A 22763-nucleotide genomic window follows, 5' to 3' on the forward strand; every position below is an offset into this window, starting at 1 on the left:
TGAAATCACGGACTTAAGCAAAGTAATGAGCAATTTGTAATAATATGTAAGAGATTATGTAGAAAAAAGTTAGTTGTATGATCTAATTGATAGGTATATACGAGTATAAGACCACACAGTAAACAATGAAATTACAATGACTTAGGTTTGGTGAGAACCTTAGAGAAAAGTCAACGAAGATATTCATCATATTCCTTGTTCCAGGTTTAAAACGTTTAAGTAACATTCTGGTAAGTATTCAATGTTGTCGTGCTTTATATATTTATAGCGTATTACAGGTGGACTTAATTCTATGTGTATCTAACAATGCCCATCTCCTTGCGGTAAAATCGTGTTAAAGGGAAAATATTTCAAGGCAACAAACTCGCCTAAGAGCTTCATAATAATATATACATACACCAAGTTCAATCCTTTTTAATTGCCTGCAACAGCGCAAATGTTTCTGAATTTGAAAAAAATATCTTAGATTGGATTCGCCGCTTCTTAGCTGGTAGATTTTTATTGTCACGACCAGCCTGGTGACCTCATATTAAAATAAGCCGCAGTTCATCTTGGTTCACATAACATGCATATTTATTTAATCCAAAACATTACTCCAAGCAATTGTAATTAACGCTGAGAGGTAACTAATGTTATTTTTTAATTGAATAATATCATTAATTCAAATACATTTTAACTTACGTCGAAACTGCGCAATAAAACGGGAATTATATCACGATATGACCAATAACTTTCCAGTTTACGATCCTCGGCTAACATAAAACGATACCAAATCAGTTATTCAATCTCCATACTGTAACATTTAGTAATAAGCTACTGGTTTGTAAAATTTGGAAACGTATATTTTTCCTCTCAAACTCGACATAAAATATAGTTTTATTATTATATATAGCGTAACGAGATAGTAACGACAGTTTGATACCTCTTCGTTTTATCACCTTACCTTTTAGGATATTGACGTGGGAAGACTTCACTTCATTTTATCGTCATCTGTAACAAAACATAAATATTTTACTGACAAATTTATAGGTTCTGTATTTAACTGTTTCATTTGAAGGATTAATGAGGTGGAAAATGAGCGCAAAACGGACAAAAAGCCAGCGATTTTGACAAATGAGCCCGTCCCTGCGGCGGAGCGTGCTGGTTCATACGAGTATGAATATAGATTAATGGATGCTTTGTCTCTACACAAGATTAACTGAAAGTTTAAAAGACGTTTTATACAATTAGGCAAATTACATAAAAAAATAATTGTTGTTTTGAAGACCGTTCTTTCTCTTCTTTAAAAATTGTGTTTGAAACAACTATAAATTTGCATGCGAAGTACTAGGATATAAGGAACACAGAGACCGGTCTATCGCCAAGGCTTTTACGAGTAGAAGGAGGGCGTGACCGGTTAGGAGCCCGGGGTGTCCGTGTCCGCGATACGAGTGCCACTCGCTTTGAGAGCGCCTCGAGGGCTGTTCTACACCGCACCGCTAGGAAATGATACCAGACTTGTTATGCAAGCCTGGTGCACCCAGTTATTTTTGTTTTTAAGTGGGCTAAAATTACTTTATGTCTTGACAAGTTTTATGGATACAGAGACCTTTAATTTCACTCAGGCACTCTAAAAAACTTTGGGATGTTTATTAAAATGAGCCTACAGGACATTGGCGACACTCGCTTATAATTTTTTTTGCTTTATCTATAATTCATTGATTTAGCAAGTAACAAGGAGAGAAAAGCCTTAATTTGATCTTACAGGTTAATCGCATACCCGGCACTTAATCGACAACTATAAATCAATATGATAACGTCGGCGTTTCTAACTACCACTGATATGTGTCCATTTAGCCACAAAAGAGATAAATTCGCCGAAAAAGGACAATCTGCATGCCGAATGGCAGGCATCATGCGTTATTCCGTTTGAAGATAAACGATTTCATTTGGCAGTGAATTTCTTTCACGGGTCGCAGCTGTCTGGCTGATTTCGGATCAGGTTCTGTACAACACAGTACTACTACTAATAGTACTGTAGGTTGTATACAATGTATAAATGTAAATTTCCGGTTGTCCTAATACCTACCAGGTAATAGTAAAAAAAAATTAAACATCTTATCTTTATATTAAAAATATTACCATCCATATAATTTTACACGTTCATTATTTATTATTAGTATATATTTTTTAATTTCTGCCCTATTACATTAAACGTAATAGTTCATGTGATATTTAGATAGCGATTTAGCTCTGAAGACTGGTAAATAGTATTTAAGTATGGCTCATGATTTTTCATTTTCGTTCTGCTGTTATTATGTATGTTAACATTATGTACTTAATAATGAACCAGGTCTTTGGTTGTTAAGTATGTTAAGTACACTACATTGTACTTCAAAGCCATTTGTATATGTGACTGTTTATGTTCTAAATAAATTTAAACAATACACTGCTTATAAGTGTAGTCAAAATTGTATAAACCTTTTATTTATTTCTAATAGTGGTATTACGTTCAAATGTTTAGATATTTCGATGACTGAGTAACAATCACACAAACAAGATGTTTGATTGAAATTATCAGAGAGGTTTAACCTGAATTCACGCAAAGAGTGCACACACGTTTCATGTCTGAAATCGTCTACTAAAGTAATACTAACGTTTATATCAGAGTGCACATAAATAGCCAAACTAATCGAGAATCTATAAAATATCTATCAAAAATCTTACTTCAGAATTCAGCTCAGAGTTACCGATTTTATTCGCCATTTTAAGAGGTCCTAAAACTTTACGTAACCCCAAAGTCCCGATTTTACGATTTAGTTGTAAATCAGCTCACGCGTGTGACACGATGCGTGGCTTAGGCCTGACGAATAGGGAGCCTGGTGGCGGAACCCACACGTTTGTCTCCGGAGTCGATCTACTTTGCTCATTGACGGAAATCATGTGGTGAGACGTTAATATTTTACGTAAGCAGATGGCTTTTATTTTTTGAATTCCCGTGTAAAGATTGCTTTAGAAAGTAAAGTGTTTATAACAGTTTTAATCAGGATTTTGTTGTTGGACTAAACTATACATTACGCTATATAAAACTCCGACAGGAAAATTATTTAAGTAGGTATACACGATTTAATCGTTAGGTGTTTACATGAGAGTATTCCGTAAATATAACAGCTATCAATTTAAACGATATAGTTTTATTTAAAAAGAGTTATTGATGTAATTCGTTTTAATCATTGGAAAACGTACTTTCTATGTCATTTTTTTATCTGTGTTATTTAAGGAATAATCGCATATAAACACTTAACGATTACATCCTGTATAAAAAAAATGTTTAAAATATATTTATTAAACTAAATTCTTTAAAGCACTTAAAATATACGACCCCGCTATAAACGATCCGATAACGTCGACGTCGTTTTAAGTAACTCTATCAAATCGAAATTTTGATGCAATACAGGAAATGATTTAATAACTTATTTATACAAACAGTCAGTCAATGCCGCTCGATTAAACTAGAGCCAGCAAAACTAAGAAAAAACCGGACAAGTGCGAGTCGGACTCGCCCACCGAGGGTTCTGTACTTATTAGTATTTGTTGTTATACCGGCAACAGAAATACATCATCTGTGAAAATTTCAACTGTCTAATAGCTATCACGGTTCACGAGACACAGCCTGGTGACAGTGGTGACAGACGGACAGACAGCGGAGTGTTAGTGATAGGGTCCCGTTTTACCCTTTAGGTACGGGACCCTAAAAATGTGCCAGATGGAAAGGAAATATGCTAGATGAAATAAAATAACCCAAAAGAAAATAAATTTTTCACGTCAGTGAGTAAAAACAGTGTGCAAAATCGCATTTTTGCTCACTGAGTGAGACAAATAACATTCAAGTGACCTTTATATTCGAATGTAATTTCAACGTGCGGGGCCTAATACAAGTTCGAAATATTTGGATTCTATTGTCTTTATCCCTTACACGTCATTAGCAAAAAGAAAGAGACAAACCGAAATAAGTCAGACCGCATTGTTCCAAAACACCCTACGAGTCTTCATTCGTAATAATTAATTAATGAAATAAAAGTTTAAAATTAAATAAAAACACCGTATTTTACGTATTTTATTATACAATCAAAACAATGATCTTATAAAAAAATTACGCAATTGTTACGCAAAGTAAATAATTTTACTTTCAACGATCACTCCTATAGTTGACAAAAGTAGTATCCGCAATTCGGACCGTATCTTACACAGTTTTTTTTTACAAAAAAAGTTGTCGATTGAACTGTCAATTGATGTTTGTTATTTCATTATTTTCGTATTATTTTATTGAAATTTCTTTCGTTTTGTTTTATTGCGGTAATTAAACTTAATTGTAAAAATACCTTCATAAAACATGAATGAAATAGTGATGAAGACGGATTAAATTTTTTCAGGTTGTATTTTTACCTTCCAAATATGCTCCCACTGCCGACGTGAAAAATGTTGTGTACTACACGAGATCAAAGTTATTTACATCTCGTGCGCTTTTGAGTCCCTTACTATTCGCTACGCTCGTGAATCTATTATAGAATCTTTCGCTTGCACGGGACTCAAAATAAGCACTCGAAAAAATATCAAACTTTGCTCTCTCGTTGTACAAATAACTATACCACGATATTTATTGAAAAAGGAGGTAGTTTTCTATTTCTAGACATCACTCGTGTCGTGTTAGAGTGGAATGTGGGTAAATAAATAATAAAACCCAATAAGCTTACATATCCGTGGGCTATTTTATAGTTATGGTCATACCTTTACAAAAAAATACAATTATTTTATTTTGGAAACTGCTCGACATTTCTATTCCATCCATACCTACTGCTAAAATGCCGTATGTGTCAATATCTATTAATAACATTATACAAACTTGAGTTTGTTCAGTTTGTTTACCAACTAAGTACTTAGGTTTACCTTTATCATTATCATTTTATTCTAAGCTTAATAGCATTATTCGCAGGAGTTTCTGCTTGTTAAAATTAATTTAGTATGGGTAGCATATCGTAACTGGTGAATTTCCAATATGACTTTGAACTCCGGTAGCCGTTTAAGAAGTGTAAGGACGTTAGATGTCGCTAGAGTCCCCTAGACCCATATGGTGGAAAGATTCGCTAGCTATGGATGAAATCTTGGTGGCTCAGTTGGGCTCAGAGCGCTGGAGTATCGATCCAGAGGTCATAAGTTCAAGTCTCACATTTCCATTTTTAAATTTATTCTAAGCTTATAATTTGATGAAAATTTTTAGTTGTTACCTTATGTTTGCTGGTAGAATACAGTTTTAAATAAAGAATTTGAATGATATATATTTAATAACGATCTTTTGGATTTGATTTGGTTTGATTTTGTTTCATGTTTTACAGTTAGTACCTATTGTCCTCACATTGGTGTGGTGACAAAAATCTCGCGAGTGGTGAAAAAAATGACTACACTCAAGGTTCCACTTATCGAACCTTTCAATTTTGGAATCTTTCGCTTGTTCGGGTATGAATATTACGAGCCGTAAAACAAAAAACTATCCTTATTTATTATTTACAACAAAGCGGAGCTCTGTAGGGCATTTGTGCTGTAATTATACGCACCGATTTTTAATCACAGCCAGGTTAAGCCAGATTAAAAACGTATTCGAGCTAAGAGCAAAACCTCGATAATCCACAACAGGTCGTTGGGGTTTACGTCTTAATTTGGTCGATGGCGGGGGGCCTTTTATAGCCCAGAGTATTTTGTTGAAGTAGTGCAAACATAATATTTTTCTCTTCTCAAAGTAACTGGTAGGAAACGGTATATTGAAACGATACTCGTTACAGAAATACGAAGTATTTTGTCGTTGGTAAATTTGCGAAATAAATTATACCAGCTTCTGCCTTCGACTTCGTCTGCGTGGGATGATGATGATATTAAATTAAAATAGTAAGGGTTTTTTACAAGAACGCATTTGCCGTTTATTTTTATGCGTTATTGCCTTTTTCTCTCATCTTAAAGGCTTGAAACGCACATACAACCCCTGTGGTGTTGCAGGTGCCCATGGCCGCCGGTAATCGCTTACCATAAAAAACACGATTTCTATCGTATGAAGCATTAATAATGAAATCATAAAAACATGAATATTACGAAAAAACATTCACGGTGTGCCGTCTAGCTAATCGATTCTGACCTAGCTGATTTGACTGGTTACGATGCTACAATATTGATAGAAAGTTATATCCTTAGAGGTTTTTATAATTTGACAATACATACTATTTTTCGTGTTACAACGATAATACAATCCTAAATGCGAAAAATCCCGTGATAAGGGAACTGACAAAGGAATACCTATTACCAAGGAAGTGTATTGTTTAAAAATGGAAGCCCAAAGTGTTTTCCTTTGCCCGGAACACAAAACTAACTAAGCATCCAGACGTTGAAAAATTGAGAGATCTTTGGAATTTCCCGAGCACGTACGCGATACAGTTATGTGTATTCAGAGGTTTCGGCTTTTGCTCTCTCGTGTACTTGATCTCGATCTGATTGGAAGATAATTGTCGAGTCATGCCTCAAACTGACTCGTCTCTTGTCATATTGCTTGTCGCTTATTTCTGAGGGCCTACCATGAACCACGTTCGACGGGTTGCCTCCCTGTCACACTTACATACGAATTTACAAGTGCGACAGAGAGGCAACACGTCGAACGTGGTTCGCGGTAGGCCCTCTGAGCCCCTTGATCGTAACATGTCCCTCGCTGCTAGATTTAAAGTTAAGTTTCTTTTAAACTTTTGTACCGACAGGTACCATCTTATTACCAAATGTTTAGCTGTTTCGCAAATGGCATTACATTTCAGGAGCAGAGTATTTAAACAAGAACATGTTCTATCTTAAAATACCAAAACAACAAAAACACGGTGCAGTTATACAATGACATTCGATACATCGTTTTTCAGAGGTTGGACATCCATTTCTATTGGACTGGTTTCAAATGTTTCAATCAACTTTTTCACAAACCTCAATCCCCAGAGGATATTAAAAAATCGGCCAAGAGCATATCGGGCCATGCTCAGAGTAGGGTTCCGTATCTGGTCTTCCGTCACAATACGCTAAACTGCAGCTTAAAGTATAGTAGATTATTAACCAAGGGATGAACTGTGGATGAACTGTACGTCTTTTTACTATGAAGGGGAAACTTTTTGCGATAACTCAAAAACAGCTAAACTGATCATGTCCGCTATAGTTTTCATTTAATGTCTTTTTTAAGCTCTACTTCCACGATTTTTTTCATATTTTTTTGATGTATGGTTCAAAAGTTAGAGAGGGGGGGGGGGGGGGACACACATTTTTTTTTCTTTCGGAGCGATTATCTCCGAATATATTCACTTTATTAAAAAATGTTTGTTGAAGACCCCTATTCGTTTTGTTGTTGAAGACATGTCAAACGATATCCCACACTGTAGGGTTGAAGCAAAAAAAAAAAAAATCACCTCCACTTTACGTGTAGGGGAGATATCCTAAAAAAAAAATTGATTTTATTCTACGACTTTGTCGGCTTTATTGATTTATATAGCCATGCCATATTTCAGCTTTTTAGCACTAACGACCACGGAGCAAAGCCTCGGACAGACAGACAGACAGACGGACATGGCGAAACTATAAGGGTTCCTAGTTGACTACGGAACCCTAAAAAGACGTGCATCTAGTTTCATAGCTATCCCATTTAAATAAGCATTCTAAACTAAATGTAAAGCGAATCGGTCGATGCAAAAGAAAATATATAACTAAAGCATTATCGACCGAGGTCGCTGCCCTATGATTGCAGCATGACGCACTAGCTAAGTCAGCAGTAGCAAGAATTTTAAATTTACCCCATTAGAATACGTTAAATGCCTGCAGGCTGCCCGACTTGCCAAGTTTCTTCTGAAACTTGCAATTCATTTTACTTATGGCTTCAAAACTCTAATTTAATATGGAGATAATTCAAAATTGTTGAACCACTTGCAAAGAAAGTTAAAATTTATATTTGATTTCAAGATTTTGTGTTGGTACTAGTGTTTTAAACATATGTCACTATTATAAATTATAGTTATTGGTAAAGCAGAAGCAGTTTGTATTGGTCATCGACTGCGAGTATAGAGCATAGTTAGTCACACCATTAAAAGTCCAACCCAAACATACACTACTCGTATATTCATTCATAAACTCTCAATACAAACACGTGATATAGTAAATATAGCAAAAAGAAACTAAATAAGTCTAACATCGTGCCGTTAGAGCATTACGTCACAAGTCACAACTTACGATCAAGGTAAATAAGACGCGCGCGCCGGCCAACGACCGACGGTCGAAGAATGGGCGCTGGCTCTACGGTAAAAAAGCTCGATACCAATTACAGATACGTAACCGTATACTGAACGATAAATTGAATAACAAATATATTATGGAAATTATTTTGAAGCGATATAAGCACACTCGAGAATCAGATGCCTTGAACAGGGTCCTTATAAATCTACATATTTAGATACAAATGAAAGAATATTATGACACATTTTCAGTATAATAATTATTATATATTTTATTTTATCTCTAGCGTTATAGAATACCATACAAACGATACTCTGCTTATCGACATTTCTCTAGTTTTTTTTTATATTTTATATGACGCCACTTTTTGATATTTATCAAATTTAACACATATACCGGTGAAAGAATAAGGATTAAAGTCAAATGGCGTTCTAAAAGTTTTAATCATGTGTCGAAAGATGGCAGTAAATTCACTGTAACTACAAAGTTTTCTTTGACAATCCACCTCTATCCCTATCTGGCGTAGTGGGTAGTGACCCTGCCTATGAAGCCGATGGTCCTGGGTTCGAATCCCGGTAAGGGCATTTATTTGTGTGATGAGCACAGATATTTCCTTTCCTGAGTCATGGATGATTTCTATGTATTTAAGTATTTGTAAATTATATATATCGCTGTCTGAGTACCCATAACACTAGCCTTCTTAGCTTACCGTGGGACTTAGTCAATTTGTGTAAGTCAGTCATAGTCATAGTTTGTCCGCATTTTCGTTAGCCATAATTTGTTTTTTTCTCAGAAACGCGCAACTTATCAGGATTGCCATAAAACAAACCTAACCTAACCTATCTATAGGATAACCTAAGGAAATTCCTGAAAAGTTAACGGTTTCAGAGTTATGACTACAAAGAGATCCGCCCTTTAATATTTATATATTTGATTTATTACAAATTCTCTTTGGTTTAATCAACCGGTAATTTCAACACCCTCAATTTGAAAGGTATTCATATTTTAACTATAACTACGTCAATGTCGTTTTGTGCCAATACCAAATACATAGTTTTAATGGAGAGTTATATTTGTCTTAATAATTTATTACTATCAGACATAAACTCAATATTAAATTGAAAGCGATGAATTGTTTAGTAATCAAATTATGTTTTATTTGTGCTTCGTAATTTAAAATCAAACACAGGTAAACGTACTCAATAAACACGAGGGAAATAAAAACAATTAAAAAAACAAACCAATTAAAAATATTCTGTAGGTAACAATAACTTTACTACGTAAAATGTTCAAGTACCTACTACCTACATACCTCTGTTTATTGCGTTAAATACTAGCAATTTCCGAGCAGCTATTACTATTATTAATTGACATAAAATACAAAAAATCATAGCAATCGGTTCAATCAAAACACTACTATAAAGAAAAACAATTGTTGTTTACGAGAAACGTGAGAGAGTTCTCTTACCATGATCAAACAAATAAAGATTCTGTGATTCAATAACGTACCGATATATTATTTTGATATTCACTCTCTTTATATTGTTATGTTTTTTTATATTATTATCTTCTGGTTCGGAACCTAGGGTCTTTAATAGGTTTCATTAAATTAGAATTATACTTATCATCATGCTAAGACTAAATGATTACAATAAATGTAATAAAAAATATCATTAACCATCATCAATAATTACGCTTAACATTGCTCTTCCAGGACCAAGCAGAAACATTAAAGTAGGAGATCAATTGACGGCATTTATTCGTATTGCTACGTCTAACAATCTCGTCTGGTTACTGGCATGGCAACTATGGCAAGGCGACGTAACGGTACTTCGACTATCGGACCTAAGCCTTAAGGCCTATTTCCACCAAACGGCCCGCATCGCAACGGAACGGAAAGAATACGAACGGATGCGGCGACAACCGAACGTGTCCGGCAGTTTGTCGACGTATACGTTCGGGCGGTAACAGCCGATCGCGGCCGGCAGGATGTCGACGCATACGATCGGCACCGTACGTCCGTTGCTTGCAAGCGTATCCGCGCTCAGTCAATTAGTGTCATTCCTACCACGTTGACGTATAATTTTTGAAAATGGTTGAAGTTGACGTAGTATTACTGGCTATTGCATTAGAAGAAGAAGAAGAACAACAGAAAACACAAAACAGGAAAAAAAAAGTTTGGGTTGATTATTTATGGCAATAGCGGTGTAAGAATGGCGAATTCCATACACTACATAATGATTTGAAATTGGATGTCCAAAAATTCAAAGAATATTACAGAATGGACCTTAAAAAGTTTCAAAATTTAGTAAATCTTCTCCGTCCTCATATCAGTTGCTTATTTTATCACTATAGTAGCGGGAATTAATGTCATAAAGACACGTGTGCTTTTGCACCAAACAAATCAATTTTTCCTCTAAATCCATGATGCATAATTATCTATGCAGCGCGTGCACTTTCGAGAATGAGTGATGACTGGTGGGCTCGCCAGGCCACGACCTCGATCGTACGCGACGACAGCCATAAGGTTCCGAACGGACACGACGGCAAGCAAACGGTGCCGATCGCGTGTCGCAGGATACTTTCGGTGACGATCACATGCCGCGGAAGACGCCCGCGGAGAGGTTGTTGTGCGTAGCTTGGTAATAAAGACTTAAAAACAGTGCGAATATGATTCAGTATCGTTTATAAACCGTAAAATTCTTTCCGTTCCGTTGCGATGCGGGCCGTTTGGTGGAAATAGTCCTTTAAAGGTAAATATCTTACAATTATTGTCTGCTTTCTTAACGGAACAAAATATTAGAACTAAAACAAGATTAAGTTTAAATTAGATAAATTGACATTTCTGTTGAGCTTTCAATAGTCTAAATAAACGAAATATTGTTCCGTAGACCTGTAATTTGTGTTAATTTTATTAAAACATAATATAATTGCAGCGTGTACGTATGCGAGATAAAAGACGCCTCGCTCCGGCAACCGTTATCTAAGGAAAAAACGTCTCCATTATCCCAGCGCAATCAACTTTTTTCATACTCATTCCACGAAGGCAATGGTGCAAGCTCTCTCGAATAATTTAATCAAGCGAATTTGTCATCGTACACGGCGGAATCACACAAATTGTCGTGTACGGAAAGAAACAGAAGTGTAATAACCGAGAGAGCTTCGTTATCTCATCGCAGACAGCACACGTCTGAATGGGGCCATTCGGCTCGGGCGAGAAGCATTTGAGTATTGCCCCCCCTTAATTAAGAGGAACTTGAGTGGTCTGAAGCGCCGGCGTCGCACAATGCCTCTAGGTATCCTGCACTGGTTATTTTGAGAGCTTGGTTATTGTTCAAGGATTGCTTTTGTAATCCCACCTGGAAAATTGCGAAGGGTTTTAAAACAGTTGGATTTTAGCTCCGTGGCACCTGTCATGCTGCTTTTCTGTTTCCGCAGTGAACTATGAACGCTGAACATTCTAGTACGGTCGCCAAGTCGCTCAGAGGCCAGATTTAATTGACTCAGCTCGGCCTTACCCACAACCGGTATCAATGTGTTCCGACAGTTCTCCTGATCACCGTACATGCGGTAGTAAAGCGGAAAAATGGTGGAGGGGATAGTAATGACGTCACAAAGATGGCGGCCGGACCTATTCTTTTTGGCGGTGTATCTCGAAAACCACTTAACCGATTTTAATCATCGAGGTGTCAAATAATAGCTTATATTATGGAGATTATTTCCTTTTCTACAAACATTTACGTGAAACCTATAGGAAAAAAAAATATCACAAAAAACAGTTTTTTTATAAAATTATTATTTTTTTTTTGTAAAAATCTCCGTAAATATTAGCATTTCGCAAATTTTGTTTAATATAAAACATATTGCTTCATTATCAAGGAATATAATGAGCCTTAAAACATACAGATCGAGTAATAAACAATGAAGCTACACTCATTTATTTGCGCATGGGTAACGATAACTGGCTTTTACCGGTCGAAACTGTGGTGACTGTTACGATACGTATTGAATGGAATTTATAGAGTATCGGTTTTAATTACTGAAATTATAATTAAAATTATAAAAACCAGACACAATAATGTTACCTTACTTCGACGTTTAGTCTCTTTTTTCGTCTTAATCATAGGTAGGTACATATTTATTTTTACTTAAAAATTTTATACAGGGTGAACTTTTAACCACCAGTCATACTCTGCGCAGCGACTTTATAGGTCATACTTAACAACTTTTACTATGGGACCAATTCCGAAATCGCGAAAAAATTTTTGACTGTCCCATATAAAGGTGCGACCAACTTTACCAGACCAACACTTTTCCAAACTGAGCTACAGCTGTCCGATGAAGTTAAGTACTTAGGACTAACTCTCGACAATAAACTCAATTGGAACAACCACATCAACAAACGGATAGACAAGGCGGGAGTTGTCTTCTGGCAGTGCAGAAGGATGATTGGTAAGAGGTGGGGACTCAACCCGAAAATTACCCTCTGGCTCTATAAGACGATAATCCGCCCCTTACTCTGTTATGGTGCTCTGGTTTGGTGGCCAAGAACAAACCTAGGCAACGTACGAGACAAACTACAAAGACTTCAAAGGCTCGCATGCGCGGCCACTACTGGCTGCACGAGGTCTACCCCGACTGCAGCCATGGAGGTCATGCTAAACCTTCCACCGCTGCACCTACACATACAGCAAGAGGCCAGTCTCTCAGCGGTAAGGTTGCGAACCCTCAAGATATGGTCTAACATCACAGGAGCTCTTCACACAAAATGCCTGGAAAAGGTGTATGACGAATTTCCAGTGCTTAGGTCAGGCACGGACCGGATTCACAAACAAGCTATCTTCGATAAAAGGTACAAAATACAGTTATATGAGGACGACAATCATGAAGGACTCAATCCCCGGGAGCTGAGAATCTTCACTGATGGGTCCAAAACAGACAGCGGATCGGGCTCTGGAACCTTCTCAGAAGACCTGAACATGTCGATCACCACTCCGCTAGGAGCCCATAACTCGGTATTCCAAGCTGAGTGCATGGGCATCATAAACGCGGCGGCTGCCATCACTGCAAGGAAGGTAGTAGGATCCTCCATCCGCATACTCTCCGACAGTAGAGCAGTCTTAATGGCTCTAAACTTATACACGAATGCCACGAACGACTAATGGAGGTATGTCATAATAACAAGATCACCCTACAATGGATCAAGGGACACAGTGGATCCCGAGGTAACGATGCTGCGGACGAGCTTGCCAGGCAAGGATCGAATGCGGGGGCGATTGGTCCGGAACCGATTCTTCCGATACCATTTAGCAAGGTACGCTCAATGCTGCTGGCACGTACAGGGAAACTACACACAGAACACTGGCTGAACCAGACTGGATGCAGACAGGCAAAAGAAGCCATGCCTGGCATCAACGGAAAACTCACAAGGGCGCTCCTGCAACTAGGGAAGGTCCGACTGAGTATGGTAACCAGTGTCATAACAGGTCATGGACTATTTAACAAACATCTTTTCACAACAGGTGTCACAGAGCCCTGTGCCGAGGTTGCATGGAGACAAGAAACAGCCTCTCACGTGGTGCTGGAATGCAGCGGAGTGACTCCATACAGGGCTAAACATCTCGGATCTCCGAGAGACCTCCCCGAGGTCCTACTCAACATCAAAGTTTTGATAGGATTCCTCGAGGAGCTGGGCTGGCAGGACTAGCCCACCCCCAACATATCACGCAAAATAGGCGCAAGTCGTCGAGTTGCGGAAAAATCGCCCGAATACAATACAATACAATACAAGGTGCGACCAGACCGCAGCTTAAGAAACGGTCACGATACGGAATCGCAGTGACGCGTCGTATGCGTACCGTTTTTGACGCATGCTCCCCACACCGCTGTTTAAAAAACGGTGACGGTACGGAATCGCAGTGACGTGCTTCACGCGAATCTTTTTTGTTCGCAAAACAGTTGCGTCTTTTACGTCACCGGTACGGTGTCTGCCATAAGATCTCCGTGTAATATTTTTTGCGATTTTTACGCAGTTCAATTTACGGTGCGTCAGCTTATTTTAAGCAGCGGTGTGGCGAGCATGCGTCATGGACCCGGGTACGTCCTTAAACTACGTCCAAAAGAGAGGTATGGGCATTGTGAATGTCATCTCGCTTTGTGTGGTAGGGCACAGCCAGTGGGTGTCATTCCAGATCCAAATTTTTTTGCGTGATTCGGCATTGGTCCCATAATAAAAGTTGTTCAGTATGACCTGTAAAGTCACTGCGCAGAGTATGGCTGGTGGTTAAAATTTCATCTTATACCTATATTCGACACAAGTAGTAAGTACTTACAGACCAACTATGATACACATTTTGCCTGTATAGTGATACATAGTGAATAAATTAATACCTGATTTAAAAAATAAAACAAAAATAACAAATAGCATGTTATTTAATTCAGTAATCACTAATCAGTCTTAAACAATGAACATCATACTTTTAGATTAGACAACAAAATGTATATTTATACTGTGTTTCGACTTGAAAGATTTTACTGCTTTAAAACATAAGACAAACCTACCAACCAAATGTATAAAAAAAAAATGTTTTTTGTGATTATTATTTTCCTATAGGTTTCACGTAAATGTTTGTAAAAAGGAAATAATCTCCATAATATAAGCTATTAGTTGACACCTCGATGAATACAATCGGTTAAGTGGTTTTCGAGATACACCGCCAAAAAGAATAGGTCCGGACGCCATCTTTGTGACGTCATTACTATCCCCTCCCACCATTTTTCCGCTTTACTACCGCATGTACGGTGATCAGGAGAAACGCCCGAACACATTGATACCGGTTGTGGGTAAGGCCGAGCTGAGTCAATTAAATCTGGCCTCGGAGCGGCTTGGGGACTACTAATAGTAAAAGTTGTTCAGTATGACCTATAAAGTCGCTGCGCAGAGTATGACTGGTGGTTAAAAGTTCACCCTGTATAAAATTTTTAAGTAAAAAGAAATATGTACCTAACTATGAATAAGACGAAAAAAGAGACTAAACGTCGAAGTAAGGTAACATTATTGTGTCTGGTTTTTATAATTTTAATTATAATTTCAGTAATTAAAACCGATACTCTATAAATTCCATTCAATACGTATCGTAACAGTCACCACAGTTTCGACCGGTAAAAGCCAGTTATCGTTACCCATGCGCAAATAAATGAGTGTAGCTTCATTGTTTATTACTCGATCTGTATGTTTTAAGGCTCATTATATTCCTTGATAATGAAGCAATATGTTTTATATTAAACAAAATTTGCGAAATGCTAATATTTACGGAGATTTTTACAAAATAAAAAATAATAATTTTATAAAAAAACTGTTTTTTGTGATTATTTTTTCCTATAGGTTTCACGTAAATGTTTGTAGAAAAGGAAATAATCTCCATAATATAAGCTATTATTTGACACCTCGATGATTAAAATCGGTTAAGTGGTTTTCGAGATACACCGCCAAAAAGAATAGGTCCGGCCGCCATCTTTGTGACGTCATTACTATCCCCTCCACCATTTTTCCGCTTTACTACCGCATGTACGGTGATCAGGAGAACTGTCCGAACACATTGATACCGGTTGTGGGTAAGGCCGAGCCGAGTCAATTAAATCGTGTTTCTAGAGGGCTTTTGAGATTTGGCGACCGTACTATTCTGAACAATAAACTTGCGACGCTTGGTACAGTCCCTTATACTGGTATAAAACCAATAAGTAATATGGGATTTTTACACTAAAAGGATTACCTACCTTCGTGTTTGTCTATCGGTCTTGTCACAATACCTTTGTCTCAGAATTGAAATATGTCTGTCGAGGCGGTCAATTTAGATCATTTCGTGAAATGCCACTTTACAATTGACCACTTTATATGGTTAGGTTAGGTTTGACTTTTTATGATGTAGCCAACCGATCATTTCATGAAATGACTGCCACATCATGAAAATATCAATTCTAATTTCATTGCTAGATTACATAGCGTATTGTTGGAGGCAGCTTTGCATGTCGGATTACATTCAATGTGTTCTCCAAAAAAATATTAATAAACGTTATCATGTATACCTACCTGCCCCTTTTGTGTTAAGCCATTTTGTGAGAAACTCACGTAAAAGGGGATGCTTTGAATAGAACGAGGGCTTGGTGATCCCATACATACACCTTAGTTACTTTTCATAGCCCAAAACCGCGAAGGGAGGGAGTTCAATAGACACGCTTTATTTATGTCGACGTTCAGTAATATTGATTTACCTGTGGGATGATATTCTTGGGGCCTTTCATCTTGGCTGCTTTAGATTTGTTCATTCAGGAATTTGCAAACTATAAGCGAATCGGTGTCTTATGCATAGTGTTAGTTCCATTCAAACGTAAAACTAAGATGTAGTGCCATTGCAGAATCCTTACCCCTTACCTGTAGGTACATGTGTATGTTCCTTTGATAGCGCAAACCTTGGCTATTTGATGATACATAGTTATTCGGTGATAGTCAGATTTATTGTTTTTTAGCCACGTTACCTAGTAATTTTATGACTTGGAACCATATTACACGACATTAGCCACATTCTTGCTATTTCTTAGACATGGTTTTAAGCAATAAAATTACAGGGCAACTCGGCTAAAAGACAGTAAAACTGACTATCACTGAATAACCAAGTATCACCGAAAAGACCAGGTTTGCCCTAGTAACCAATAAATTACTATTTTTCACTTTTGATATGTGTTATCCGTTGTTTTATCGTTTTAAAACTCTATCAATCGTTATTGTGTCTAAGGCCCAAAAAAAAACTTTCAGAGAAGACCCAATCAAGGCTTTAAACGGATCCCAGCTCGGGCTATTGTGTGAGAACTTCCATTCAATGTATTGTCCGCTAGAATAGAAGCATGCAATATTGCCTCCGGTTAACCTGACCTACCTCACCCCCTGTAGGCAGCTCGATTTAGGCGTGAAAAGCGGTCGCTTGAGTCGCCCGCAGGTCACGACAGACTGGTCGGTATTATGAACGTGTAATTTGCTCAATGATCGTGGATATAGAGGTGTGAAGATTTATATTGGAGAATCTTTACTCCATATTACGATTTCTTTCTTTGTAATACTAATGCAGTTATTACAGGACGTTGCACGTCCGGATATATCTCGGTTATATTGATTTTTATGGGGGCATTTGTTGATTGTAAATTATGAAGGATACCTTTGCTCCGCCCACGCCCTTACCGTCTGACATTTATTGTTATTACGCGATATGAAAGCTTTTACGAAATACGGCTTAATTTTATACGAATTGCTTTGTTTTTATTGCCTTATGATATACGAATATGATATTAGAACTATAAGTTAGGTATACTTATAATAATTTTAAGATTTTTATTAATGTATGTATGTTAGTTTAGAAGGTATGTAGGTAAATATCTATGGGCCTTAGTTGCCTGAAAATAAATTTTAATTATATAATAATAATATACATTATAGGCAGGAACATATAGTGTAGGCATGACTTGAACTATGCCTACAAATTTATTCAACGATATGAACAAAAAAACGCAAAAAAATGGAAAATGGGGCTTTTCAGAAAAAAATCTACCATTTACTTTTTACTTGTGATTCTTAGTAGAAATAAACCAAATATTGATGTTTTTTTTTGAAAAATTAAGTAGTACACTTTTAAGTGAAAATTCTCAAATAAGTATAAAAGATTTTCATGATTAGAGGTAACGAAGCGCCCGTTCTTCCGATAAAATAAATTGTTAGCGTTGATAGAAATTATTTATGAAACTCATCAGCTTCAGCAAACACTTTTGTTTACCTAAGCCAGCTTCCTTGAATCATTATCTGTTTATTATCAAAATTGGGCAAGCTTAAAATATTCGTTTATTAACGTACAAACAAAGCAAGAAAATTCTCAAAAACTGGAATGTTTGTACTTCGTAACAAACAATAGTTTTATATTAGATAGAAGAAAACATAAGTTTACGGAATGAAAACTATCGAAGTGGACTGAATTCATATAAGAATTTCGTTACGAAATAAATATGTAGGTACGTTCCGTTTGGAAGATTGCGCATCAAAGGTTGGTTACAGAGTTCGATATAAGTTTCCTGACAATATCAACCTGTATTGTGTCGCTTTAATCCAGGGATTGACTACTAGACTAGGCGACAAATGTTCCACGACTCATACTTACCTTAATAAAAAGCTTTGAATATTAAGTATTATTTACCAATAACTTTATTTTTTCCTACTCAAAGTAATAATATCTAAACTATTAAGTCTATTGAAACCATAAATCTATGCTCAATGACATGAAAGGAGCTTTTGCAAAACACACTATGAAAAGTAATAAGTATTTAACCATAATTCAAACAAAAAATGAAAGGATCGGCGGAATATCCGAGATACTCTTGAATTGAATCAAGTAGGTATTCTTCGGAGGGTAAATTCGCTCCCAGGGTCCTTGAGCAGTCAAGTGCGGGTTCATACTCCGAGACAGGTCACACGTGATGTAATGTTGTTACAGGGTGTAAGGTATCTCTTTCATCATTTGAATATAGGCCGCAATTGCACTTCGTGTTGTCGTTATAAGCAATATCTATTCGGAGACTTGAAATCGGAGGTGATTCGGATAGGATACTTTCGATACCAGAAGTACTTATTAGGTATTATTTATTCTATACATACTCTGGCACAGTGAGTGAGTTGAAAAAGGTAGTAGATTTAAAAAATGTAGGCGCGACGAGTTTGATTTCCCATAGAACATTTGAATTTCGCGCCTTTTTCTACTGACAAGTTTGGTGTGTTTCATTATAATATTTGTTGGGTGTGTTTGTTTATTTTTGTATGTTAATTAAAACTGGCTTTCCGGTCAGTGTGGGCACGTGTGGGCAAATTTTTCGTAATAAAGAGTATTGGTTAATCTTGCAGATCATGCCTAGAACATTATAAATGTATGTCATAAGCAAACCTGGGATAACTCGGGGAACTTAAATAAACTTAAACTTTTGCCGTAGCACAATATTTTATCGACCTTTAAATATATCGATGTTAACATCAAAATGTTCCACAAAATAAATAAATATATATATATATATATATATACAAAATCTCTTTGTATACTGGCACATTGGCACTAAATGTTTTATTCTAATTATTTTATGTCGTTATTTATTATTATTTCTTAAACATTACTCCATTTTCATTTCTTGTTAAAAGTACATAAAAAGAGAAATTTACCTTAAGTTATTAAAATACCATTGGTACATAGACCATTTCGAGACAAACATTATTTATTTTGTAAAATATGCCTGAAAGGATTTCATTATCAAAACTATTTCGAGAGTTTTCAATGGGCACATGTATTATCATATATCGACAATTCGACATCTTTTTTATTGATATCAAATCACTAAAATCACATGCCCGAGTTATCACAGGTTTAGTCATAAGCTCACAAGCTTTTATGAAATGAATATTATATTACATTGAGTAGCATTTTAACTGAAGGAGGCGCTGCTAGGTTTGGGTAGGATAGGGACTCCTCAAACTTGGAATATTCTTGATAAGTAACAAGAGAAGGATGGTATACTTGTATATTTAATACATGAACAGGAAGTCGGTCAAGAGGTTTTTGTCCAAATCCGCCTTAGCGAGGCATTACGGTGTTCCGGCTAAGGCTTCTTATGGTCACACACGTAATGTGAGAACAAGCGGCTTACCTACATAAAGGTGATTTTATCAAAATATTTACTTACTCAGACACGTGTAGTGTATTTGCTATAGTAGGTAAAATAATGAATGTTTTTCGTAAGTATGCTTCGGCTAATGGTTTACCCGTGGCTTATTTGCTAAAGTTCCTCTTGTTTGACTCAGTAATGGCAGCGTAATTATACACATGGAAGCACTTAAGTTTTAAACATCTTCATAAATTTTTTTCTTGCCAATAAAACCAGTATTTTTAGGTATATGAAATAATCTTTATTAATTTTGGTTTTTAGGGTAGGTCCTTTATAATTATAGTACCTGGGCGACCGAGCTTTGCTCGGTTATAACTATTTATAACATAAACTTAAAAAAGTAAAATGTGAACTGACAATTATTATTATTTACAATCGGTTTCAGTGTAGATCAGGTGTTTGATTTCAGTGATACTAAAAACTGATATGACGCATGAAGGCTTTCCTTACTTTTTTTATTTATTTATTCGAATATTAAAATATAATTTAAAAAATTGGGCCACCAAAGTCACACAATACGCTCGGGTCGAAGAAGTGCCCTAGGACTATCACAGCTAAACATACCATAGATATTTCTGATAGATTTTCAAGATGTCGCTTTTCTAAATTGTCTCAGGTCTGGGTGTTTGTGGTACCGTCGTTGTTTCTGATTTCCATGACAAAAGTGCTTTAGCTACTTACTTGTGATGTTATCCACATTAATTTGTTTGTTTTTTCAATATTCGTAATCTCAACCTTACAGCACTTCAATTTCTCTTATTATATAGCTCGTGAGCTATGGTTCAATTTAGGTCAATACGCATTGTGCGAGACATAGTAGTTAGTTTTTATGGCATTATCCGAGAGATGGCATCACAAAAACTACCCTAGAAACTGTATTTAAAATTTGTATCGGTAAATTTTTCGTTTTGCACAAAATAAGTCTCAATAAAATAAAAACTCGAAAGCATATATCTTATTCACGTAATCAGTATAGGTAAACGTTAGACATATTTATGAGAAATATATACTACTCAAAAGAAAATAAGGGCCAACTGACGACTGCTACTTTATTTAAGTTTAATCAGCGTAACTTAAAAAGTAAGATTCAATTTAGGCATGTCACGAACTCTGGAATCTAAACTTTATTTTTTTGTTGAAATATACTGGCTGATTAAAAAAAATAGAACGATTTTATTTTTTTATGATCTTTTGTTTTGTTTTACGGTGTTCAATAATTGCTCTTTTTCGTACGTTTTTGTCCAAAAAAATAAGGTTTTCTTAAGGAAATTCATTAAATATTCGTTTTAATGAATAATGGAGAGACATCGAAGACATATGGACATGAATACTGCAACCAGGGCTGCTACACTGGTTGCAGAAGGTAATTCACAGCGTTCGGTGGCTTTGGGGCTAGGATTTTCTCGTCAAGCAATCCAAAATGCTTGGAATCGGTTTCCGCGAACCGGTAGTGTTGCAAGGAGACCTGGGTCAGGTAGGATTCGTGCTACTACTGCTCAAGAGGACCGTTACATCCGATTAAGTGCCCGACGAGAACGCTCAGTTACGGCTCGTACACTACAAAATCGACTATACGGTTGACGACAGGTACTCGTGTCAGTGACCAAACGATTCGTAACCGACTGCATGAAGATCACCAAACATCGTGAGAGTCAGAATGGCGGGTAGTACCTGAATAAAAATAAATGAAAAGCATACCATATTTTTGTACCCAATTTGTACTATTTAGTACCTCCATTAAAAAAAAATGTACCTCACGGTACACAAAGTTATCATCAAAAAACAGTTGATTACGCTATGTTCCCGTGAGCCGTACCTTTATTGTACCTTCATATTCAATTATAATATGAGCCATTTTATTTGCGGTTTCCAAGTTTTACTCATTTTATATTTTGCTTGCTATTACAATTTCGCAGGCGTAATCATTTTTCAAGTTATCGATCTTTTTATTTTAAATAACTTTTCATTTTTATTTAAAGATTCAAGTTTAAATAACTGAGAAAATCATGTTTCAAAAAGGATTTTTCTTAGGAAGATTTCTTTGAACTGGCGCCTAGCCTTTTTTAAGACATGATTTTCTGCCAAACATCCAGACGACGAGTGGTTCTAATTCCGCTGTCCAGGGTTCAACGTACAAATCGTAGAAATTTCTGTCGCTGATATTTGAACTGGAACCTTAACCAGTGGGGCATGGTTCTTTTTACAGACGAGTGCAAAGTGAAGTTTTTTAATGACGATCGGCGTGTTAGAGTTTGGAGACGACGTGGAGAACACTTTTCTGAAGCTTGCATCCATGAAGTTGACCGTTTCGGAGGGCCCAATGTTATGGTTTGGCATAAGCCTACACGGGAAAACGGAGCTGGTCATTTTAAATGAAGGTACCGTAACTGCACAGCGGTACATCGAAAGCGTTATTAGACCCCAAGTGATCCCATTTTCACAGCGAGTGGACCCTGGCTTCATCCAAATGTGTGTGGCCGTGCTCATACAGCTCGAGCGACTAAGCTGTACTTGATGAAGCTTACATTGATGTCTTACCATGGCCTGCCAAAAGCCCTGATTTAAATCCGATAGAACACTTGTGGGACCAGTGAAAACGACGTGTTAGGGAGAGTCAGCAAGAGGTTAACAACCAGCAGCAACTCATAAACGTTTTTAAAAGGGCTTGGGATGCTATTACAGAGGAGAATGTGAATCATTGATCGAAAGCATGCACTCAAGGGTGCAAGAATGTAATGTTA

The 22763-nt window shown here is 36.7% G+C and overlaps 1 protein-coding gene across 5 annotated transcripts in view; it reads right to left on the bottom strand.

Annotated features, from left to right (window-relative positions):
* Positions 1 to 22763, bottom strand: part of LOC133519849 (protocadherin-like wing polarity protein stan) — a 219077-nt gene that overhangs the window by 60256 nt on the left and 136058 nt on the right. For all 5 annotated transcript variants that reach the window (XM_061853985.1, XM_061853982.1, XM_061853983.1 and 2 more), the window contains exon 4: positions 944 to 990. The gene's annotated coding sequence lies outside the window, so the exon portion shown is untranslated. The remainder of the gene's footprint in view (positions 1 to 943; positions 991 to 22763) is intronic.

The sequence above is a fragment of the Cydia pomonella genome, chromosome 7, assembly GCF_033807575.1.
Source record: "Cydia pomonella isolate Wapato2018A chromosome 7, ilCydPomo1, whole genome shotgun sequence".
Classification (NCBI taxonomy): domain Eukaryota; kingdom Metazoa; phylum Arthropoda; class Insecta; order Lepidoptera; family Tortricidae; genus Cydia; species Cydia pomonella.